General features: G+C 41.7%; 1 protein-coding gene across 2 annotated transcripts in view; it reads right to left on the reverse strand.

Moving 5' to 3' along the window:
* Positions 1-27,032, reverse strand: part of Tob (Transducer of ERBB2) — a 119,912-nt gene that overhangs the window by 32,130 nt on the left and 60,750 nt on the right. The window contains exons 1-2 of one of the 2 annotated variants that reach the window (XM_071587558.1): positions 25,631-25,824; positions 16,730-16,842 (exon numbers count right to left, since the gene is read on the reverse strand). The gene's annotated coding sequence lies outside the window, so the exon portion shown is untranslated. Of the gene's footprint in view, positions 1-16,729; positions 16,843-25,630; positions 25,825-27,032 lie in introns of those variants that run through there. The other variant, XM_071587568.1, reaches the window with a different exon arrangement.

The following is a 27,032-nucleotide window of genomic DNA, read 5'->3' on the forward strand; positions in this document are numbered from 1 at the left end:
ACCAAAAGAGGAAATATTTTTTTATGGATATATGCCTCAAAATGTTCATTTTCCATTTACGTAGGCCGCTTCAACTATTTACAGAAAGATAAGAATTGAAATAGAGATAAGAATCTTATGGCAGAATACTATGTCACCATTAAACAGATACTTTGGATGCATTATTATTAAATTATCAAAGTCTTACGTTGGTGTTAATACTTAAATAAACATTATTATTCATATTACGAAGGGACATAAAGTACTAGCCCATGATCCAGATATTTTGTAGTAAAGACGGACTGAGTTATGCCCTTAGCATGGCATACTGTAGTAAAATATATACGTGGCAAACAAGAACTTTTCACACGGCAATTTGAAGAATGATAAGGTGTCACCATAAATAACTGTAATTATCCCTCTTCTTACTTAACCTAACTAATCTCACTATGGCGGGTGCATAGATAAAAATTAGCTCATTTTGAACTGGATAATTTTAATGTAACGGATGAAATCCACCAGACTATTTGGAAAATTCTCCAGGAAAAATACTTGGCATTTGTACTTATTTGCACATTTAATATTAGCATAAAACATTTAAGTTGGTGACATATATAAGTAAATACAAGCATAATCTTGATGACATTCCGGAGGTCAAACTTAATTTTAGTAAGGTTCCGAGTGTTTAGAAAGCGAAAGAAACATCTCTCAAAATTAAATTATCCATGGAAGAGTGAGATTGAAATAATTAAAACCGTTTGTATTTCCATTACAACTGGTTTAAATACAGATATAGTCTTTTGAATTAACAAGTTTGAGGTCAATCGCAAAGAATCGCATAGGATGTGATAACAGTACATAATTCTCCCTGAGAATTTCCCAAATTTATTCCATGATAGCATCAACCACGGGCATGCACTATCACCGACTACGGAAAGGCGATGATTTCTAAAAGATGTAGACAATTTCAATAGGTGATTGAAGGTGATTGTTTACCATGAAAAGGAATTCAATTATTCAATCCTATGCGTACGAGCCGGAGGTGTAATTGACGCCAAGGATTCGCATGAACCCTCTCCCAAAAAACAATTTAGGAATACTCCAACGCGGTTGGAAGAAGACACGACGTTCTGCAACGAAATCCGCCCAAAACGGATGGATCGAACCGTCGAACGCGTCATCTCCACCTCCCTCAACAGACAGCCGCGCTGAAGTGACATCCATATGCTACTTCCGTTGGATTTTGTGCAAGAAATGCAATTTTGTATAACTGATCTCTAATGCATAAGCAAGGGCAGCTTTAAATCTCTATGACCCAAATTACAAGGATCACTTTGATCTAGCAAGAGAATTCCATTAACTGGCCACAAATGCTTCTTGCATACGCTGGGAATGATTCCCAACGAAAAGCGAAGCGATGGCCCCAAGACAGAGAATAGCACATTGGATTGAGGAAGAAATGTTCTAAAGATACTACTGCACTTGGGAGACAAGGTAAGGAACGGATTACACACAATTTCTTAACTTGTAAGTACTTCGCAGCAGGAACACATAAAATGACAAAGGTACTGTCATGTAATCAATCACACGTGCTCACCGATTTTGCTAACTGCCTGATTCTAACCGATCTGGAAAAAATACATCTCTAATATCCTTTCTAAAAAAACTCGGCATCCAAATAGATTTATCGGTCGCATTTCTATTGTCGGGGAAAGCTTCCGAATTGGACGACACAATGTGCACGTAATAACATCACACAAATTTCGAGCGATGTCCCCCCTACGCTGCCAGAAGCGACAGTGGCCCTGATCCCAAGGTTGACGATGACAACAAAGGCGAAGAGGAGCCAGTATTTATTTACGTCAGGGTTGACTGCTGGGCACAGCGCTCTCTCAGCACTCAAGCGGTTCCCAGCAGAAAACATTTTAACGCCGGCGGACATTCGCCAAGTGTTATTGAAATCCGGTGGCCAACAAAAGAAGTCACGGAGCGCTGAATCCATGGACTGACAACGGCTCTTCGCCCTATTCACTACGTCCGGCTTCACTGAAAATGTTTGGGCCTTTGATCAAGACCCTACGATACCGCTGCGAAATTCTATGCGAAATCAATTCTAATAATAATTAGCGGTTACGAAATTCGAAAAATCTTCAAAACCTATTTACTTCTACGCACGAACAAAGCGAAAAAAACCTCTGATATGAACCAAGTTGCAAAACCGTTTTTTTTATTTATTGTGAATTAAAAATTAATTACGAAATATGCCCCTTGGAAGACAAAAATTCAAAATATCCCTTGGTATTTTCAAAAGTTATATTGGGAAAGAATAAGTATCTCTCCAGCCCACACCTCTATGCATATATAAAGTATTAAATTAGAGTGCAATCATTGACTGAGCATACATCCCACTTCAATCCCATAGGTTACCGAATATCATGATTTTCTTGTAATTTAAGAACTCGTATCTCTTTATCTCCTGGTATTAAAGAACTCATCCCTAAAGAAACTGCGGGAGATGCCGCAACAGTAACTTTTAACGGAGTCATCCGCTGATGTGCATTTCAATGCAACATTTTCAGAGTGTAAATATCACACTCTTACACTCTGAAAATATGATTTTTACACTGATTTTTCAATTGATTCTCTGATTTTTACACTCTGAAAATGTTGCATTGGAACTCATCCCTACCTTTTCGCTGTCATATAGCTCAAAAAGGATTCCATCGAAAAGCCTCGATCCACCAGAATTGCATCTGCCAAAATGCTCGTGCCCTTCAAATAGTTTCGTTCGGGTAACGCACACTTCTCCGTCACGAGAGGTAATCTTTCATCGCCTTCATGAGCGATTATCTACGGAAGTGCACGTAAATAAGTGACTCTGTCCCTCTGAGATAATCAATCAATCATTAGTGATCTCGTCGCTGAAACGGCGTGTTCGGACCACCTTCGACCGTAGCTCGCGCCTTCGGCGATGGTATTGCGTGCCACACCAAATTAGGCCACATCGCCAAGCATACCGCACTGCCTCTACGATTCCAAGTACCTGAACTCGCCGATTTTTCTCGGAAATGCATGGCCCCTACACATGCGTGCTCCGCTCACCTCCTCCTCCCTTATTAAAGAGACAAAACTGCTCACCGCTGCCCACGCGGTCTCAGATTGGGGGGTGGAACAGCCGGGGCTGGCGGACGAGAGCGGTAGGTACGCTTAAAGTGGGTGGTCGGACCACGCACACGGACGTTGGCGTTGCACCGAGTCATCCGGAAACAAATAGCGGAAAAGGGACGTTCTGAAGAGTGCGTTCGATTTCGGACGAGATAATTCGTCGCTTCCTAACCGGCATGTGAAGGTTCCAGGCACGTTAAACTAGGAGTATCATTGAGCTAACTAAGGAAAGGAAAGTCAAGGAAATATTTTTGCACTTGTCATCTGCTTGATTCTGCCTTCCTCGCCTCTCCTGTGTTCGTCCTTTGTAGGTGTTCCTATCCCTTTTTCTTATATCTATTTCCATGTGAATGAATATTTGTTAACATACAGTGGGTGTTCGTGTTTGAATGTATGTATATAAATATGCACAATATATACATGGGTGGTCTGAAAAGTTTCCGACCTAACAAAGAGAAAAGAAATTTTTTCTGAAATTTTTGAGGACCACCCTCGTGTGTATATATGTATGTGTGTGTGTGCGTGTGTATATACATACATACATATATACACATACACACACACACTGAATTAACACTGAATTCCTTATATGAGTTCCCCGACCGTTCTTCCAGCAAGAGCCAAAACACTTCTTCAACGATGCTCCAGAGTAGGTTATAATCATTTCTCGCTTCGCAAAAGGCAGCTATTTTTATTCGCCAGCAGATCCAATTTCTAACCCTCGAAATGCAAACTAGATTTAGTTTCATGGGAGAATGGCAGTGACGAACAATGAATTGTAGTCTTAGAGGTATTCCAGACCACAACGCCCACGCGAGGATTATTTTCGGCAGCCGTCACGAACTGAAAATCTCCGACCGCGTGTTTATTTAAATCCATCCACTACTACCTTGGCATCACGCACGAAAGGATCACTGGTGGTCAACTCCCGAAATGCCTTTGCTGTTCTTGCTAGCTCTTCGTCAACCCTGCCGTTCCAAATTTTAACATCGCACGGTTAAAGCTTTGCATAAGCCTAAGTTTACAATACGTGTATTCCTAACACTACGACGAGGATAATCCATCAGTCAAAATGTTTTTGAGTTTCGAGAGCATCAGATATACTCGCCCAGCTGCGAGCAGTCTCGGGACTTAAAAAAATCTTACAGTTGGCCTAGCGCAAAAAAATAAGAATAAAGTGAAAATACATTAATGAAGGGGACGAACTTAACTGGTCCAATTTAAGTGCTAGCCGAGACATCATCGGTGTATGCTCGCGTTATATCACGTTATATGGAGCTACTAGCTTGTAGTTGAGCTAGAAATTGTCCAATCCTGATTTTATTGTTCTTCTTATTAGAACTCAGATGCAATCGTAAAGGCTTATTTTACGCCAAGGGTATCTTATAGCATATAGAAAAATTATAAGTAAAATTATTTTTAATATTCGAATTATTTTACATATTTATAGACAACTAACATTTAGGTAACACTTAATTTTGATGTCGCATGCGTCTTGTGGAATCAACTCCAAGCAGTGGCTTGCAGGATGCAAGAAGATGTAGATGTATTAACGACAACATAGGAAAAAAATCTAATTACTTATTGTGTCATCTAGGACGTATTTCCAGGTTTAAATGTCCTCTGAAAACAATCGCAAGCTCGACAAGAGTCGTCCTAAATCACGTTGCGTGTACGGTTCTCACGAATTAATGTAGTAATATATTTATTTTCATTATTAGATGGTATATTGCATGAGAAAACAACAAACATAATAAGCACAGAACTCAATTTTTTTACAAGCTACGAGGGTCATCCGGAAAGTAGTACCCGTTCGTGAAATAAAGACACAAAAGTAAATATTAACAAACATAAAAAATTTTATTTGAAAGAGGATACTTTCAACTACTTCTCAACATAATCTCCAAGCAAATTAAGGCATTTGTCATAACGTGTGACAAGTTTCTGTATTCCTGCTGCATAGTCCTTCGCCGCCAGCTCATTGAGATACGCGAGGGACCCATCTTGCACAAATTTTTGCATAATGCAGATGGTGTTTAACAATTTCATGAACAATTGTTCGAGAAACATTGGGAAAATGCTCACAGATGTCATCAATTGTGACGCGCCGATCGTTCCTCACGAATTCGTCAACTGAGCTCACCAGTTGGTCTGTAATGACAGACGGTCTCTCCGAACGCTCATCGTCGTGTGTGTTCCCCCTCCCCATGTTGAAGTTGCGACACCACCGCCGAACAGACGACTCGTCCATTACATTGTCTCCATACACCTCCTTTAATTGGCGATGAATATCACATGGGCGAACGTTTCTTGCATTGAGGAATTTAATCACTGCCCTCACTTCACAACTGGCGGCGTTCTCAATTTTTTTAAACATTGTAAACAATCACAGAAACAACACAGGCAATGCTAGCGTCACGCAACTTGGCTCAGAGAAGGCAGACAAGCCACTGAAGCTATCTGACCTCGTCCAGCGGCTACTAGCGTCGTCAGCACTTCATGCGGCACGAACGGGTACTACTTTCCGGATGACCCTCGTATTTATAATTTTGTAAAAATCGAGTTTCGCTGCGGTGCAAAATAACCTGGATTAAATAAATTAAAAGGCTTATAAATTAAATCGTGGTTTTTTAGAGACGGACCCCTGATTTGCGAAATGTATCTCCTTCCGAGTTCCTCGACTAATAGCGAGCGCCCTGACCGAAACGGAAATGATCCTCGAAATCACTGCGATAGATTATTGCGGTCGTTCAATTGCTCGGATCAAGGTAATCGATATCTGTATGTGTGTGTGTGTGTGTGTGTGTGTGTATATATATATATATATATATATATATATATATATATATATATATATATATATATATATATATAATTATTCATTCACTTCCGAGTTCGACTTTCGTAAGTTAAAAATACAAACCCGCCGCGTTGCGGGAACGCCAATACTAAACACTCGTGGCAGTCGTACGAAGCGCAGTGCCTAATCCGGCAACGCTGCGTGGTGGATCTCGTTACGCATTCGCGCTTACACGCGCACGCACAGACGCGCGCGAACGCACGAACTGCAGCACACACTGTCACGGACAGGGAAATATAAAGGCGAGCGTTTGGAAACGCTTCAATCAATTCGGGAAAACGAGCCAAGGTTACGTGTGCTTATGCCCCTGCGACGTCTGGCCTCACTTGCGCAACGCGGACGAGTCGATCATATGACGGGCAAACATTTCTGGCGTGCACTTGTCCGGAGGGTGGTAAATAACTCGATCGCCTGAGCGAGGCTAAGCGCCCCCCCCCCCGACCACCGCTTAGGGAAAGGGGAGGGGTGAGGGATGGGCATATATGCCTGGGCTTAAAGGGAAAAAAATACATTTGAGACGTTCGCCGTTTTTTCCATGTCTCTTTCCTACCTGTACTGTCCATATGAGTGCGTACGCCTTAACGGAGACAGCGTTGCGGAAATTAACATCGCCCTGACTCTTCTGTTTCGTCGAGGGTTAATTAGCGAGGACTGAAGTTTTTTTTTAGTTCAACTATCTAATGACTGTACCACTACTGTCCGTTACCTTATCAGTGCAGTCACACTGCCCAATACGCAGAAGCATGCCGTAACCTGTGCGAAGCAGAATACTTGATTAAGAAAATATTCAATAAAAATGTAGGGGAAATTAGAGGTGGGTTCGACACGGTTTCCTCGCCGCAGCCCCATCGAATGATGCCGAACAACTGACATATTATTGTCTCTGATGAGACTGCAAGATGCTGAAGGCCGCAGAGCAAGCATATTAGGTGGGGTGAATGGAGGACGTACGAAGGCCGAAACTAAAACTTGAGAGAAAAGGGGTAAAGAGGGGTTGCAGGGAATTTGAAAGGCCTTATCTGACGGTTAAAGCTTTATACAAAGTTCTTAAAAATAGCGAAAGACTTCGAATCGGGAGTCCTCTTGTATCGACCCAATTGCGCCACGGGAATTCATGCTGAGAAAGAGAAGAAAAGATTCTCCGATAACCGATAGAGGGCATTGGTGGAAGACGCGAGGAAGGTTTCCTGAGAGTCTAGGTATTACGCGTGGAATGAACGACCAAAATATTTCCATTCATTCTTTAACTACGCTAGTATAATAATAGTTTTAATTGAAAAACCATAAGTATTAAGTTGTTACCCCATTTGAAATAATATCCAAAAGAAATACGGAAACACAGGGCCAACTTGTTTTTAAAACCTTTAAAAGTCAGGAGCAAGAAAACCTTAACATTACGGGGATCGGTACGGTGGCTAAGGTACCGCCTTCCTACCCAGAGGGCCTGGGTTCAAATCCCGGATGCGGCAGATATTTTTCAGCTGTATACCGATCCCTACTTGAGGTGGTTTGTGGAGGACACATTGAGTGAGTGCGCCGTCCGTCGGATGGGACGTTAAGCCGCCCTTGGCGCCTTACGTCAAGTAGGCTAATGCCAACGCCAGGTTTCTCTCCACCCTACATTCTTCCCTGTCCATCCCTAATTGCGCAAATGACCTCAACTGTCGGTCGTCTTCCCTAAAACTACTACTAACTGAATATTTCAACTTAGCAACAAATGTACCGAACATTTCGCGGTCGATTACAACAGTCCTCGTTGCATGTATTGGGAGACATCTCCTCCATGACACGGCTGCAATGTCCATCTTATCATTGTTTCCTTATTAAATGACAGGTAATTTCATATCGATTTGGTGGTGCAATAGCAGACAATGGGGAAAGCCCTGAAAGTATCAAACGATAACACAGAGCAAATGATCTTCCACGGTTTATAAAGGATAAAATGTGCCGCTAATTACAAATTGTTCAAGATATAAGATAAAGTCCTGGCACCAATTTCGAACAGCAATACGCTTCAAAAATATTTCAACTACAGAAAAAACATAGCTTTACATTTATAAGTGAGAAAAATTCGTATGAAGTATAATGTAAAATATTTTTGACAGTAGAGTTTAATTCGGTAATAATTCCGAAACCTGAGGCCAAGCCATAATTCCTTAGAGCGAGTATCAAATTTTTCCCGACGATCTGATTTTATCTTTACTCGTAGGTGTTATTTAATTCTAAATAATTCATTGCACTTTGTTTTTCCTCCCAGAAACATAATAGCAATACATTCTACTTTTTAACTTCATGAAAGGGAGAAGAGAATGGATTACTTACGGTTTGCCAATAACATAATGCTGAACCATATTTACCTGCCTAAAAAGAATACTCTATTTTATATCATATTGTAATCAGATTTTCACACGAAGAGGAAACCATTGGACGAGCATATATTAGGAATAAAATATCACGTAGCGTATCAACATCAAAATCAGTCAACTGTCGATAAACTATTGATCATAGCCATAGACATTACAGGACACAAACTTAATCTAGTTCAGTCTTGGAGAAGAAAACAGAGCAATGTGTAATTACGGTGAATGAATATCGATGTACAGGACTTCCAACAGATTATGCTACTGTGATTAATAGAACTTAGTATATATTTATGATAATGCTTATCATACTGGATGATTAATATACTTAAAAATATTCAAAAACATTTCAGACTTGAGTAGCTCAATTTTTTAATACGATAAATGCATTATAAGACAAATCCTCCTCCTTAAGAAAAAATGGTAAAAAAATGCCTTGCATCGTTGCCAAATGAGTGACACGTTAATGGAATGAAATTGGAATGGTAGGGACGTAAGACCTCCGCGTTTTCGGCAATTTTTCATTAAGACAAATGGAAAACGAACGCGGTAACAGACATTTTCAAACAGTAGGAATCAGTGCATTTGAGCTGGAAGATATCAAAGATTCAACTCGCACCAAATAAATAAATGAAGATGCGCCGCCGCTGTGCAATGCCTACACGGAGGAGTTCCTCGCTATGAAGGTCATGCCTCGGAGGAAGCATCGAGTCGAAGCAAATCATCCTATTTTTATGAACCTCGTTGCTCGCCTCTCACGCCATCTCCATTCCCTTAACATCCCGTGGCTCGGAAAATTTTAACGTCCCTCATCTCCCTCCCCAACGTGGAGAAAAGATTCCCCCATCCTATGGGTCGGAAGGGAGGAGAGTGACATCAACCAGAATCGGCTTTCTCCGGGCCCCCGGACATGCGGGTACAGCTGGAACGAAGGGGACGGACTCATTGTCACCGGGTGAGGAAGATCAGAGGGAAGAAGAATTTAGACGCCGGGCGAGTAACGAAAGAGTACACGGAGGCCGCGCTGCGGAACGTAGCGCTTGGGAAGTGGAGGAGTACGGCGGATGCAATGCGGAAACATGTTGCGCGATGCTCGATCGAGAGTAACACTGTGGTCATCATCAATCAAGAATAGTCGAGAGGGAAGGAGTGGCGAACCATTACGTGGTTGAGGATAAGCCACGGTGGATTGGCAAAATCTTATCTTTCCGGAGAAGAGATAAAGCATATCCACCACGATACGGCGACTTTACTCGTACCTTCTTCACAACCTTAGGACATATCCTGACGGAATCCTTCAAGTTTCAGATTCGGTTGGATATTGAGGGAGTCCTAATATCTATTTCTAGGGAAGTAAAAGATTCCGAACTTTCGGCTCAATAAAATAAGACCTTTTCATCGCTTTAATATGCTTATATATGGTAAGAAATTGTAGAAATGTAATATTAACTGCTTTCAATATCACTTTGAAATTTTTATTATAAATCGAGCTTGCATTGCTCAGGTCACTCCCCGTCAAAAACCACCAGTACATATATGAACATGATGTATTTTTTCCCATTTAAATACCTACTCGTCAAACAATGTTTAAGAAAATTATTTTTGCAACGAAATACTGCACAATCGCGTTTCGTCTATTTCAATATCATTTTCAATGAAATTCCTATTTCGTACGGATTTATTAAAGATTTCAAAGTCTAAGCGCGCTTCGATCAGAGAAGTTAACTTCTTGGTAACGAGACAATTCAAAAATTAACGTAAACATGCAGTCATTAAGCAGTGCACACACATTCCCTCATCGTATTGATCATCAGTGATGAAGATGTCGTTCTATCACGTGTTTTCATCCCGTAACATTTTGCACATCCACGATATCTTTTGTCTTATCGCAATCATTATGGGGTGCAATCATGGGTCATAACACGCAAGCGTCCTATTTTATTGATAATAAATTTATTTTGAGAATAGGGAGGATAAATCAATTAAATTTTGCTCCAACTCAACTTGAGACCATTCACGCCACTGTCACTATCATTATAGTTGGGTCGCAGGGCCCGAGATCGCAAACTGTGTTTCAGAGAAAGATCACGTCATGTATAGCAAGATAGCGATAACCCACAAAAAAATAGATCTATGATCGGTGAACAGTTAAGTGACAAACTGTGCGATGGCAAGACTGTTAAGACACGGTGAGACTTCAGAATGCAGTATATTGGTTTCCTCGTTCAAATTTGTTTTCGCAAATCATGAGCGACCTACAAAATGCCAGTTTGCCGTCAAACCTTGACGACTTGGGCCTTATCGCTACGGCCCAACTCAATCGATGATTATCGACCGAAGTTGTAGCAAATAAAATGTTTTAATTAGGCCAGATCCGGATGATGATGCATTTTAATCGAGCTCAGTCACCAAATTTCATTCTTGAAAATCAGACGCGCTTCACTGGAATAATATATAATCCGAGCATCTGAGCGCGAATTAAAATTATACATACCGAATGTGAAACAGGCGGCATAGAGGCGATGATCTACAAGAAGTGGGCATGAAATGCGATATGAAAGGGGATTTCAGGACAACTATGTAACCATCATTATATGAAGAGGTCAACAGACGACGTTAATAAAAATTAAGTTCCTACGATAATCGCTCTCAGTCATTCACCAAAAATATATAAAAGTTTCTCAAAATTATTAGCTGATTTATGAGCCGATGAAAGTAATTTGTATTTATTTTTCGGAGGATATCAAGGCCGTGTGATACGCTTTTACACAAATATGTTTTGATGACATCTCGTCAGCTGAATTATACAAAACGTCATTCAAATGAAACTACCTCCGGCTCCAATATGAAATTTACCCTTCGTGAGTCCACGATGAAAATTAAAGAAGCCTGCCCTATTGACTTCTACTGAAACCAGAAGAAAATTTTACGCCCCACTTAATGGCTGCATTTTATGTATCAGTCGCATTATGCCTGCACGAAGATTGAAGGTGATCTTGCGAGTTAAAGGTAAACTTGAAATGTTATATCTGGCGTCGAAACTATGAAATCTGGATCTCGGTTTTTTGTTTAATTTGCTTTGCAAGAAATGCTTAAGTAAGGAGGTAGGGATTTGGTTTAAATACACTTCAGGATACCTTGATCAATCGGTATATCATTCCCATAAACAAAACACAGGCCAAAATACATAAAGCACCAGAATTTTAAGGATCAGCAAATAGGTCAGTTGTTTAAATCCTGGTAGAAAAAGTTAAAAAGATATATGTAGAATTTATACGCAAATAAACACACAGTACATATATACTTATATAGTGTGTGTTTAAATTATGTGTGTGTGTGTCTGTGTGAGTGGGTCGCGGTAGTCTAGTGGGTAGAGTGTTGGACTACTGACCGAAGGGTCCCGGGTTCGATTCCCGGGAAAGGCACTCTTGGCACCTGCAGCTCCATCCAAGCTATGTGATTTATCGGGTACCAGGTCTTCCTGGGAAACCATAACCGGCACAGGGAAAGCAACTAGCCCCCCTACCCTGATCGGTGAATTTCACACGCCGTCGGGTTAAGTGCTGGGTGAGTACTTGGTGAACTCTGCCACTGGGTTGATTACTGTCTTTATGGTTAAGTGTGTTTGTATACATATTATATTCCGTTGTATATATAGTATATATATATATACGTATATATATATACGTTCATATATATATATATATGAACATATATATATGTATATACATATATATACGTATATATATGTATATACATATATATGTTCAAACTGTATGCAGAGGAAATGATCAAAGAGAGGCATGGGAGGAACTGGAGGTAGGAATGAAAGTGGGCGGGGAATACGTAAAATCAGTTAGGTTTGCTGATGACCAAGCTTTAGTTTGTCAGTCAGCCAAGGGGTTGCAAGCATTGCTGAGTGAATTGGAAATTCAGTGCGACAGGTATGGGATGAAAATCAATATTAATAAAACAAAGGTTATGCGATTTTCTAGAAAGAAAAAGGCTAAGCTTAACATTAAAATAGGAGGGCAAAAACTAGAGCAGGTAGAACAGTTTACGTATCTCGGTAGTGTTTTGGACCAACACGGTCAAAGTAGTAAGGACGCAAAGAGAAGAATTGCGCTAGGCAAAGAGGCTTTCACAAGGAGGAGGGAGTTGATGACAGGGACGTTAGGTAAGGATGTTAAGAAAAGACTCGTAAAAACTTTGGTATGGAGCGTAGCTATGTACGGCGTGGTCATTGAAACAGGAGGATAGACGTAGATTGGAGGCTTTTGAAATGTGGGTGTGGAGAAGAATGGAGAAGGTGAAATGGACAGAGAAGAAAACAAACGAGGAAGTACTTGGTATGGTGGGCGAAGAGAGGGGTTTGTTGGGAGAAATCCTATGGAGGCAGGAAAAGTGGCTGAAGGGGGTATTGACCGGCAGTGGGATGTTGAAGACTGTAATTGAGGGGAGAATGTTAGGCAAACGAGGAAAGGGAAGGAACAGGATAGGGATGTGGGACGGGATGAAGGGAGGAAGAAAGTACTCAGAGCTGAAGAGGGACCTGATGTAGAGCAGGATGCTGTGCTTTGCTGGGGGTCACAAATTATTTGATTGGTGGCTGTGTCCATCCAAAAACCTACCTTAACCGGGAGATTACCTTATAATTATATATATATATATATAAATATATATATATATATATATATATATATATATATAATTTAAACGAAGGAGCGAGATACCGCTAGTCAACAAAACACAGAGAAATACAATCAAATGACACTCACTCGTACTTTAAATTTTCGGTGGCCAAACCAGCTTCCTCTAGGGAAAGAAATTAGTCTAAGTTTCGTATTTTCCCAGAGGAAAATAGTTTGGCCAATACTGATTATGGGAAGCAAAAAGACACTCAAATATTATTTTTCTGGCTGCTAGTAAATTGTTTTGACAAAGATTCCCCCAAAATTTTAATTAAATGTTAAATTTAAAAAATTCCTGCAGTTTCCTGGGAATAATGAGTATTTTCAGATAGTATCATGTGTTTAGCATGTTGCTTTGTGGTTAGTCCAAGATACGAACTGAAATGAAAGCCATTTCATTTTTACGAATATTATCAGAAATGCATGAATAACATGTCTTCTATCGCTGCTCCAGTTCGTTGATCCCATCGAAATAATCGTATTTGCGCTTGTTCCCAACTCTGCAAAATAGGAATTTGTTTTCGAAATCACCTTCTCTTTTGAACAAAGCCTCCTTCCTACCACCCATTTCTCCAAGTTAGAGAACAGGTAGTAGTCCGAGGGTGCCAAATCTGGAGAACAGGGAGGATTGGGAAAGAGTTGGAATCGTAACTCCATAAATTTTGTCATACAACTGCCGAGGGTGAGCTGGTGCGTTGTCGTGTTGGAGGACTTTTTTGTAGGCCAGCCGTGGACACTTTTCTTATAGCTCGGTTTTTTAACTGTCAAATAACTATGCATAGTGTGCGCTAATGATAGTTTGACTCTTTTCCAAATAATAGATGAAGATTATTCTTCACGAAGAATAAGAAATAATACTAATTCCACAACCTTCCCTGCGAAAGAAACGGTCTACTCCTTCTTTGGTGCAGACCCCTTACTGGTAACCCAGTGCTTGGACTATTCTTTGGTTTCAAGCGTGTAGTGCGATAGCCATCCATGTTTTCTACAGAGTGACGGAACGACACGACCTAAAGACCAGCGTATTTCGCCGGAACAGCTACAAACCCTGGAACATGATCCATGATTTCATTTTTGGTCAACTGCGAGTAGTGACAGCACGTATCTTTTGGAGAGTTTACCAGAAATACTGTACTAAAAATTTAGAATTGCTGCCGGAGAAAATAATGTACCCATTCACTCGAGATGCTTGAAGCATTAGTAATTTCATGCACCTTCACTTTTCCATCATCCATTTCCATATCATGGATTTCATCGAGGAATGCTGGAGTAGTAACCTCAACTGAGCATTCAAATAATTTAGCGTATCTGTACTCATATTACCACTCCGAAATATTTGTACCCCCTTATAAACCCTTCTAATCTAAGGCGCAGATTCGCCGTAAACGACGCACAATTTGAAGTTTGGGGAAAATACTTGAATAGTACGCGGGGAATGAGAAATGGGGAGACGTCAAAGTAAAAACGCAAGCTGGATGTTCCAAAGGTAGGAGCTACCATAAACGCAAAATAAAATGGCTCACTCAAAGGAGTGACATAAGGAAGTAACGCCAGGAGCTTGGCTTGGGAGAGAACGGCCTAACACCTAGGCCGAATTACTTTGTCTTTCTAAAGTTTTGATTTGGATATTACCTGGCCCTTTTTTTTAATTATTTTGTGTTTTAACTGCACTTTGCCACCTGACTGATTTCCAAATTGCGTTGTAATAAATAATATACGTTTCAAGCTTCTTCAGTGAATTTCAGTCTTCTTTAGAACGTTTAGTTTTCTTAAGTGAATTTCCTTTCATAAAAATATGCTCGATCAACGCACGGAATTCTTTTTCGTACATTTCTTGGAAAACATTCGAGTTGCACGATTCAAAGGAACGTTGAATACAGAGTAGCGCAGTAATATAGGAACTTAAAAAACTCTCCTCTTCCTCCGATTGAATAAGGGGATTCCTAATCGCATTTTCTTCTTTTGAATATGCATTTTGCTGTACATTTTTTATAATTAATCCTGATTCCCCTCAGTGCACCATTCGAGGTTGCTCTGCAACAGTTAAACCTATTTTGCAATTTGATGGCTCTCTAATTTCCTTTAATATACGGTAAAATCGCTGAAATTTCTAATGTAGTTTTTTTGATTTAGAATATACGCGTATATCATTAGCCTATTTAAGGAACAGTAAGGCCCATATTACCTGACTTCTTTGAATGACACAAAAAATCTTGCGCCTGGGTATGAATAGAGCCGTCAACTACTAAGTTTGTATGAAGTAAAAAAGAAAGTCCTGAAATTAGCTGCTAAACATTTTATTTATTCCATACCCATGCATCTTAAAAATTAACTTGGGGCATGAAACTTGATCAGATGCTTTCTCAATATTGAAAAATGCGGAATTATTTTCCCTAAATTCGTTCTGCTAACAGGGTGTTTACGGCCGACGAAGGCCATTATATATGTCACAATGGTGGGTTCTCATATTTTACAGAAAAGAGATGCGATATCGGGTTTGAAGTTGCTATGGCTTTATTTATGCCCTTCCGATAAAATTGGAGTGACGTTGGCTGCCGGGCGATCATGGTGGTATGATCCATCGGAAATAGACCTGCTAAATATGTTTCTTGCGGAATGATACAATGTCGGCAAGCCCTACCGGTCTGGAGGATGTTAATTGAATTCCAAGGAGTCGTCGAATCATGGGTTGTAAGAAGGTCATCTATTGGTGGTAGCTACGATGGACCCTTGTAATATCTCGCTGACGTCAACATAATAGATTTCGGAAGAAATCATTTATGGGTTTTTGGGCTTTTAAGGGCTGTCTATGGTCATAATACCACTGGGGTCATTATAAGATTCAGTTTTTAAACGTTTACCCTGTAATCCACCAAAGCACGAGACCATAAGGTTAAAGGATCACTTTCGAGATATTCGTAACGTATTTTCCACTACAGTAATTCCTAGTAATGCAGTTGCCTTATGACTAGTTGGCTTGTATATAATGGGTCGCATGCATGCCAGTAAAGACTCCAGCAATAATTAGATACCACAGATTTCCTTCACATTTTTTCCTTTTGTACCGCGTGAACGTCTGCTCAGGGAGAGTGAGAGAATAAGCGGAGTTATCCATATAGAGAGATGGATAGATAGAGAGAGAGAGAGAGACTCATTTTGGAAGCGGAATAGAGCAACATGTAAAACTGGCTGTCACATGGTTACTGCGTGCGCTGCTTGGCTTCTTCCATAACAGGTGAAGAGTGCGGTTGGCGGTAGGGAGAGGAAGGGCAAGGGGGTGTGTTTTATGGCTCGACCCACACGTCCACCTACTAACCCCCTCCTATTTAACCCACTACCCCCCTCTTCATTCACCTACACTCCTTCTCCTCTCCATTCCCCCATCCCTTCACCTCACCGACGCTGTTATGGTGTAAACAGCAACATGGCGATTGCGCAACTTGTCCCCATTCGTTCTGCGATTAAGCTCCCGTCGACGACGCCGACTGACTCGCTCAGTGCTCGCCGACAAACGGAACGATGGGAACAAACCGGCAACCGGGCACCCTAACCCCCGCCACCTACCCACCCCACCGTGAGATGATGGGGACACGGAATCAGATCAGGGCGGGGAGTGGAGGGGGGACCTTCAATGGGGGCTTTTTAAACGGGACCGGGAAAGTAATCGCGCTCACCTCTTGACGGGGCCAGGGCAAAAAGCGAGCGGCGACCGGGCGGCCACTGTCCGGGAGGCTCCTTCGGAAGAGGCACCGACCGCTGCAAGGGACCGATCGATGCTGGTGAACTCCTGTAATTGTGAATGGAATGAGAACGTTATTTTGGTCATTTTATCATCCGCACCGATGGGGTTCATCATCTACGAGAATATAAATGTATATATATACTCGCGCATATGTGAGGGAGCATATATATATATATATATATATATATATATTTTTTAAGGTTATCTACCGGTTAAGGTAGGTTTTTCGATGGACACAACTACCAAACAAATATTTTGTGACTACTAACAAAACACAACCCTAAATTCTACTCTACACCAGGTCCCTCTTCATCTCTGAGTACTTTCTTCCTCCCTTCATCCCGTCAAACATCCCTATCCTGTTCCTTCCCTTTCCTCTTTTGCCCAACATTCTACCCTCTATCACAGTCTTCAACATCCCACTGCCGGTCAACACCCCCTTCATCCACTTTTCCTGCCTCCATAGGATTGCTCCCAACAAACCCCTCTCTTCGCCCACCATACCAAGTACTTCCTCATTTGTTTTCTTCTCTGTCCATTTCACCTTCTCCATTCTTCTCCACACCCACATTTCAAAAGCCTCCAGTCTACGTCTATCCTCCTGCTTCAATGACCACGTTTCCGCGCCGTACATAGCTACGCTCCATATCAAAGTTTTTACGAGTCTTTTCTTAACATCCTTACTCAAAGTCCCCGTCATCAACTCCCTCCTCCTCGTGAAAGCCTCTTTGCCTAGCGCAATTCTTCTCCTTACGTCCCTACTACTTTGACCGTGTTGGTCCAAAACACTACCGAGATACGTAAACTGTTCTACCTGCTCTAGTTTTTGCCCTCCTATTTTAATGTTAAGCTTGCCCTTTTTCTTTCTAGAAAATCGCATAACCTTTGTTTTATTAATGTTGATTCTCATCCCATACCTGTCGCACTGAATTTCCAATTCACTCAGCAATGTTTGCAGCCCCTTGGCTGACTGACAAACCAAAGCTTGGTCATCAGCAAACCTAACTGATTTTACGAATTCCCCGCCCACTTTCATTCCTACCTCTAGTTCTTCCCATGCCTCTTTGATCATTTCCTCTGCATACAGGTTGAACAGCAACGGTGATAATGGGCAACCCTGCCTTACACCCCTTCCTAACACTGCCCATCCTGACTCCCCGTTTCCCACCCGCACCTGAGCAGTCTGAGACATGTACAGGTTGCGGATTAGCCTCCTTTCCCTCCAATCTATTCCTATTTTCTGCAATATACTCATTAGTTTTTCCCAATTCACTCTATCAAACGCTTTTTCGAAATCTACGAAACAGGCAAATACCTCCTGGTTGTGTTCTATATTCCTCTCGATTAATAACCTCATTACTGCAATGGCATCACGCGTACCTCTCCCCTTCCTAAACCCAAACTGATCATCCCCTAAGTAATCATTTGCCCTACTCTCTATCCGTTTGTTTATGATCCTGAGAACAACTTTAGCTGCGTGGGATATCAAACTAATTGTCCTATAGTCCTCACATGACGTGGCCTTTACCTTTTTCGGAATCGGAACTAAAACTGCTCTCACAAAGTCTTCCGGCCAGATTCCCTCCTCATAAATGCTACGGATCAGCCCATATAGCCTCTTCCTCCCACATTTTCCTAAGCATTTTAAAAGTTCCACGGGAATGTTATCTACCCCCACGGCCTTATTTAGTTTCATCTCCCTTAATGCCCTTTTTATCTCATTGTCTAGTATGCCTGGACCTAAGCTGTCTTCCTCTACGTCATTTTCTTTTTCAATGTCTAACTGTGTTGGTCTGAGTTCTTTACTATACAGTTCTTCTATATACTCCTTCCATCTCTCTTGGATCTTTCCTGCGTCAACTATTACCTTACCCGCCTTATCTCTAACTATTAGCATAGCTCTTCCTTTCTTACTTCCCGATAACGATTTAACTTTGCTGTACAGCGCACCGATTTCGCCCTTCCTCTGGAGACTTTCCATATCCTCGCACTGCGTCTTCCACCATGCGTCTTTTGCCTTATTTGTTGCCCGCCTCAATTTATTGTTCAATTCTTTGTACTTCATTTTGCCTAATTCTGTATTTATATTCTTCCATTTTCGCCGCTCATCCATCTTTGTAATCATCTCATCCGTGATCCATGGTTTCCTAGTCCTTTTAGCGTTAACGGTTCCAATAGTGTCTTTTGCGGCTTTAGACAACCCTTTTTTGATCATTTCCCATTCTTCTTCGATAGTAATAAGCCCTTTACCATCCTCCATTATTTTCTCTACCGCCTGTTTGTATTCCTTCCTTTTCAACCCATTTAATGCTTCTACATTCCATTTTCTCACTCGCCGCCCCTGCCTTATCTTTTTGAAACGTACGCTACATTTCATAACAACTAAATTGTGGTCTGAGTCCGCATCCGCTCCCGGGAAGCTGTGGGAATTTATCACACTGTTCCTAAACCTGTGTCTAACCAGGATATAATCTAGCTGATATCTTCCTGTGTCACCTGGCATTTTCCATGTATACCTGCGTCTTTTGTGGTGTCTAAACCAAGTGTTGGTGATGACTAACCCCTGTCTCCTGCAGAACTCAACTGCTTTCTCCCCGCGGTCATTCCTCGTGCCTAAACCGTAGTCGCCCACCTCATCACCATCTCTTCCTTCGCCTACCGTCGCATTCCAATCACCCATCACTATCAAATGTTTCCCTGCTGGAACACACGCGATCATGTCCTCTAACTGATCGTATATCTTATCGACCTCTTCTTCCTTATGGTTGCTCGGTGGCATGTATACCTGAATAATAACCAAGTTCGTCGGTTCTGCTTTTATCTCCACTAGTAGTATTCTATCCGTTACCTGCTCTATGTTGACTACGCTTCTTCCTACCTCTTCATTTAATACTATGGCAACCCCTCGTTGGCTCTCGTCCCCACCGCTGTATATTATTCTATACTTATCACTCCAGTAATCCCCGCTATCTTTCCATCTCACCTCGCATAGACCTAAAATATCTATATTTCCCCTTTCCATCTCTCGCTTAACATTCTCCAATTTCCCTGTCCTCATCATTGTCCTAACATTCCACGTTCCTATTCTAACTAATTTTGTCTTCTCCTGCGTCTTCTGTCCTGCTGCTGCTGGTTTTCCCTTGCAAGGGTTTCGTGGGATGACGACCGCGGAAGCCTTGCCTCCCCCGCTGCCGGGCACGACACACGGCCGATTGGGCCGAGCCCCGTGGTTGCCAGGACTCAAATTATCTCTATTGTCCATCATATTTTTCTAGGGAATGATAATTGAGGTGGTTTCCCGTTGCCTTCCTCAATAGTGTTTTTAACGTGACACCATCACTTACTGGCCGCCCCACTGGGGTCAGACGCCATTGCAGCCGCCTCACTGAGGAACAGACGCTGCGTGGACTACCTTTCGTCTGGCTCCTAACCTTCGACCTATCTGGCATGGGTGACCCTACCAGGAGCAATGATTATTACTCCCGCCAGCACAGCTCTAGGGGTCATCGGAACGCACAAGCCCTTCCACCACGTCAAGGTTGTAGTCCGGGGAGGGATATATATATATATATATATATATATATATATATATATATATATACTCATTCACATGGAAATAGATATAAGGAAGGCGGAATCAGGAAAATCACAAGTGTAAAAATATTTCCTAGACCAGGACATATATTTTTACACTTATGTAAATATATATGTATATAATTATATATATGTATACATATTTATATATGTATATGTGTGTGAGGGTCGCGGTAGTCCAGGGGTCGAGAAGAGTAGTGTCAATGGTCACCTCCTCTCACATACCACTTCTTTTCCTCTGAACCTCACCCTTTCCTTCGTTCCTCTTTCGTATATCCCTCACACGCTTCTTCACCACCTCCGCCAAGAGAATGATTCTTCACGGGCTTTAGTTATCTCCGTCTGACAAAGGCGTCCTGACCGCCGTAATGTTGACAAACATTCATGAGGCTGTCCATTTTGGATGTCATCTCTGTCCTCGTGTTATACTATTTTGCTTGTTGCCGCCGCTCTCCAGCATTATCCCACGAGTTTGCATGTGACAGAAGTAGCAATAATTAGCCTATAAAGGCGTTCCATCCACCAGCATACAACAATTGCCAATAAACGACAAAGTCTCCGTTGTCTGAAACATTATTCGAAACCTTAACTAGGTAATTACTCCCTCATATCCCAAACAAATCTCGCTCCGTCCCACTTCATTGCAGCCAGCCCCTCCTTCCCGCCTCCCCCCACACCATAAACAAGTCCAAACCTCACCTCCTCCACGTGTCAACCACCATGGAATAACACGCTTTCAGTTACTTCACAGCCTTCTTCTGTTGAAGAGAAGAGCCACCTCCGAGCCCCGAAACGTTTGCGAGTTTTAAAATATAATGTCCTCGCGTCTTTCAAAACAGATATTCTAAAAAACTATTGTAAGAGATCTTAATGGCAAATTAGGTTGCGTTCGGATGTTTTTATGTACGAGAGCAAACACTACATACACACATACCAATACTACGTACACACATACATACAAATACCGATGCATACACATTCTGTACTGGAGTTGGCACCAGGCAAGGAGTATTTAGAATAGTAAAAATATCGAGGGTTCTTGACCTAGGTACCCAATTTAGGCTTCTATTCTGCAATGCTTATACTTGCTTGCTAATTTTATTACTCTTGAAAGTGAGTCCTCGATTTTTCCCAAACATATTAATGCAACATATTAAGAAAACGATTCTTTGTGCTACTAAAAGCTTCTAATAACATGTATTTCAAGAAAAGGGGATGTAGCTTTGTGTTTTCGTTTTTTTTTCATTCCATACATCGAATGTTTTAGCAGACTTAAGTATTGGCGTCGAATTACCGTAAAATACCTAGGATCCTTACCAAAGGTGCTGCCACACTGTTTTCATTCCAAAGCTTTGATTCGTGGATAAGTAATTATTACTGAAAAACAAATGCACCTCGCCAATCCACTCAATCAGTCACCTTCACAAAACTCCTACGTTATTCCTAAAAGACGAAAAGATGAGGTCAGAAATGGAGAAAAGATGAAGTGTTTCTGAAAAAACTTGAATTGATTTAATAACCACGAGAAAAATCAAAATCTTCGAGAATATGTCAGGTGATGAAAACTTGTCAACTGGAAGTCTTTGAAAAAATGAATATAACAGTATCATAATGTTTCCTCATGCTCATTTGACAATGAAACAATAGAAAAAAATTGCGGACATGGGACCTGATTAAAGCGCGGGTAAAAGTTTGAACCTTCTCCTTATTATCGTAGTTTATCATATCTCGGTCACATTATTTATCAAAGTCATCAAATTAATCTAAAGAGAACAATATTCAGAAAAATTTCCCCATTCTTCACCGTGCGGTCACCATGGATTTTATATTTGTTCTCGCGCAGACTGGGTTTTCAAGCATGCGGGCATTGCGGTTTTTGGGTAACCAATCAAGGAAAAGGATTTCGATAGATGGGCGCGGTGCATTGAGAATCCCTTCTTCTGATTCGTTGAACTGCCTTTGCGCCATTACGCCCGCATATGCGAATACGCACCATTATTCGCCCGAATTGCGACGGGAAATACGGGCAATTGATCACCTCAATGCACATACCTGTACAAACGTATTGCGTATTTTCAGAGAATATTATATCCCTTTGATGATTACCTCATTAATCGATGATACTGCGTCTACTGCTTGATGCATTTGCTGGTTACACGAATGAAATAGGTGGATGTAAGGGTTTACCTCGGACAAAGCTCAATTTAGCACGTGAAGCTCGGGCAGGGGGGTAAGGTTCCCAGTGCCACTTGTTTTTTCCTGGGAAGATCTGATACCCAAAAAACCACACAGCTTGGAAGAAGCCGAGGGTGCCAAAAGGCGTCACCCGCAGAAAAAGCCGGGCCCTCCGGTCGGTAGCAAGGTACTCTACCCACCGAACTACCACATCCTATATCCACTTGACTAGTTCATTTTCTATTATATTCTTTTGATATTATCTCACCTTCAAGTTGTCTCGGGTGATGCATGAATAAATTTACGAATTAAATTATGTAAAAAGAGAAGTCACCGGAAGAATTTTCACCAACGAGCCAAAAGCCTGAGACCATAGGAAGATTTTCGGAAATGGTAGCATTGTGGCCTCTTAACGGGCTGATTTTACATTAGCGGCTTAAATTGCTGGAGAAGTACAAATGGTATAATTTTATGCCTGATCCTGGAGAAGAACTATCATCTCGCTAAAAAGTAGAAGGGAAATCAAAAAAGAACAAATGAAAACAAATCAAAGAAACCGATCAAAATGCATCCTTTGTCCAACACCAAAATCACTATTGCATCGGCACAAAACAATTGGCCAAAGCAGTACAATTCTTCGAAAATGAAATTTTCACCTAATTTTCTTCTTAACAGACTGGACACAACGGAAATGTCCTTTGCCAGTCGGTGACCTAGCACATCCCTCCCTGCCTACCATCTTAGCCATGTTCAATTTAATTTAGATACGATCCCAGCATTATATTCCAGAGTACAAATATCCACACAAATTGATTGCTAAATGCAATATTCATACACTAGTTCACAGATTTGTGTGTGCATGTGTGTATGTGTGTACTACATACGATTGAACATCGAGAAATACAAGATATACGCGATGGTGGAGGCGAAATTCATCCCATAGCCTGAGGTCGCCGCGTACCGCCACAATTGCCAACTGAACTGGGGCATCGATACGTAGCCCGGATTGCCACCTCGGACGCAGATAATTCTGTGGTCTGGAGAGCCCATTAAAATGACAAATTCGCCCCTTGTGATTGGTCGCTGAATGCAGAACACTGACCAAGGATCGCTCGTCCTCGATAAAGACGTTTTCTAGGGCGCACCTATCTCGTCAATGGCGCCCGTTGGAAATGCACATTTTCCTACGCACCCGCAGTTAACAGTTCCCGAGTGCCTACACAAAAACGCTAAAATGAAATTGTATGCTGATCTTTAATAAAATACACCTCTTATTTCCTTAAGGATAATAGACCTTTCAGTTCCACCAAAGACTCAAATGGCGACATTAGAACCAACTCCAAGATCAGAAGAAATTAAATAAGTAAAGTGAGGGATCGGAAATACAAAGGAGATCAACGACCGTGTAGAAATATAAGCATCAGAAAACATTGGGAGGGAATTCGTCAAATTAGGCGATAAATTCTAATGCAACTTCAACACAAAATTACACCCAGAGAAAAACTATTAAAAATTGTATCAATAGCATGAATTGCTTAAAGTAAGCTCGCAAGCAAATGCTGTTGTCTTGAGGTGTTGATGAACCGATGAGCACGACTGAAATAGTCAGACATGCACCCTTGCTACGCATTCCAGCCCGCGTGAACAATAAACAATACTTCCGTTTTCGAAACTGGCAGTTTGTTCAGCTCGAAATCCAAGTCAACCGCCCATAATTCGCAGTCGGTTTTCAGGCAGACATGATATCACCACTGGAAACGATGGACATGCACGGCTTAGCGTTCCGGGCGGGAAGGAAACTTTCGCGCTCGACTGGTGAACGAACGAGCGATACCATCGAGTGAACTCGACAGGTATCGTTTCTTTTTTATGCGTAATTCCCAGAGCCACGAGAGCGATAACGATTTCTTCGGGCTGGCGTCCCCAACGGAGTTGCTGCAAAAGCGACAGTATTATCCTCCCTCCGACCTCAACTCTCCCGCTGTGTAAGCAGGCGGCGGGCGCATGATTCACGGAATGCTGCAAAGCTAGCGGCAAGCCCTATAATGAGATGGCTCCGAACAAAACTTGTGGCTATTTCCAGTAATAAGATCACGGAGATTCTCGTGGCGTCCCAGCATATGAATGGAATGTTTCTGCGGCATCCAAACCTATTTCGACCAGATCCAAATGGGACATTGGGAGTTGAGTTAGATATGGTTTTGTGATACGTATAGTATCGAATCGCGTCATTTCCTCTGCGTTGTTATGATGATTTACAATATTTACGGATAATGAGAGCGACCAATATTGCAGCACAAATGTTAGTGTTCACACGCGTGAGAAGGGTTTTGCCAAAGTCCGCCAAAATATCCCTTACCGTACATCTTCCTGGTTCAATTAATTTTTTTTAAATAAGGTTACCTACTTTTCTCCTCCCTTATAATAAGTAGAGATCTTTCTATTTTCAAGACTCCAAACCTGACCAGAGGTTAGAAACTTGGTGAAAGCAAGTGACTTACTACCTGTAATGCTAAGCTACTTAGTCATGGAATATTATGAACTACAACTTTGCTAGAAAAATTGATGTGGAAACAACATCTCTTTTAAACCCAGCAAAATATTCTAGGCAAGATAATCTGCTGTATCCATTCAATATCACACGTGAGCTTCCCATAAAGAAGAGGAATTAAATAATTCATTTCAATGGCACATAGGAAGAGGTCTTAGTTCGAACAGGTCACACGAAACAATTTTAGGAATGAGATGACCAATCATTATCTTGAGACTGACGTACATAGTCTAAAATGTCCTAAACTCCACCGGCGTAATAGAGAAATGATGGAATGGCCGTCATTAAAGATAAAATGCCATTTTTCACTCAAAATTATGCTTTTGAACGGAATTATCAAATAATCAAGTATTAAACAATTAACCATATTACTTTCCATAACCCCAATTGCAAAAATATGTTGCTCTGAGGGACAAATAAATAATATCAAGTGCAAAATAAAATACTCTATCTCATAGAAATATAGTCCTAATTTGTTGTGAGTGGTGAATTCAATTTTAAAAACGTATGTACCTTGAATAGCCGCTTATTCCGCGCGTACTCGTGTCACCAAGCGCACAGTAAAAATGTAGAGCACTAAGATATCAAAGAAATGCTGAAGTTTCACACTATTCTCCGCCTTCCACGCACAGGGTAGTGATGCACAAGGATACTCCTCGCTTAAAGAATTGACAACAGCTAAGCCTTAAACGTTCCATCCCTAGAGGAAGGATGTCTGGCGTCTGGACGGAAAGGTGATCGCGGAAAGAATCGGCCACCCGTCCAAGCACTGACCACTACGCAATTCCTTTGGGTGGCATCTGAACACGATTGCAATGCGATTTAGGCGGCCAATAGTAGCATCAACACTTTGCGACATAAATAATGAGGCTATAGCCTATATTTAGGACCGAAAGTATCTCCCATGCGTCCGTCCCATCTGAGTCGACGCCGAGTGTTGTCCAAAACCATGTAATGAGACCCGCGCCACAAAAAGAGACGACGGAATCTGGTGCGGGCGAAGATTCGTGATTTGATTCGCCTTTGAAGGCCGGCTCCGCTCCTCTTAGGCGGGCTGGCGGAAAAGTTCTCCCTCTCGGAGAAGGTAAGCCTTCCGCGGACGTTCTTTCCTCTAAGCTTTTGTATAAACCGAAAAACGGGTCCCCACAGATGAAAGGGAAAAAGACGACCTTTCAGTCCCGCGCGCATGGGATCAATTTTTTTGATCGTAGACCGAATTTCAATGTGAGACGTTTCATGTCACGCGAATATTGACTTAATCGGCACAAGCTGAAAAAAATCGCGAGACCATCCCGACGCTCTACAAGGGACACGTAATCTGTGAAAATGGTGGAACTTACTGTCGGTATTGGTTTCCTACTGTAAACTGTCCACGCAAGAAAACCACCATAGGATAACATGAACGTCATTTGGGATTGGAAATCGCTGGCTTTAGGTTAGCTGGAGAGTGTTTCACACGTCAAGACTTCACTCCTTACTCTTCATTACGAAGCAGTTCAAGAAACGCGGGCACGTGGCTGTTGATAACGAACAAGTTCTGACTGCGCACTGATGTTTTTTTAAAGCAACGATTTTTTAGTGTTTATTCCTTGCCTCGCCGCAATACCATCTGCAGTATCACTCTCTGGTTACTCTCACGTTCCAAATATCCATTCAGTTTGTCACGCGGTTATATTTATGGCTATTTCTCCCCTCCTCTTCTCAACTCTCTCTCTCGTCAAAAAAGACACGTCGAACTAGTTGGCACGCAAACAATTCTACATATATAAAATACCCTTCGTGCGGCTGCAAGGGCGTGCGACAAGGAGTGTTGGGACACCAGCCATAGGACATTTACCCGCGCAAAATTCGCAACTTGTTTCATGAAACCTTCAGATAAGGAATACGAAAATAATGAACGTCCGGGATAAGTTTT

Source organism: Hetaerina americana, unplaced genomic scaffold, assembly GCF_022747635.1.
Source record: "Hetaerina americana unplaced genomic scaffold, ioHetAmer1.1.p SCAF_1, whole genome shotgun sequence".
NCBI classification, from domain to species: Eukaryota; Metazoa; Arthropoda; class Insecta; order Odonata; family Calopterygidae; genus Hetaerina; species Hetaerina americana.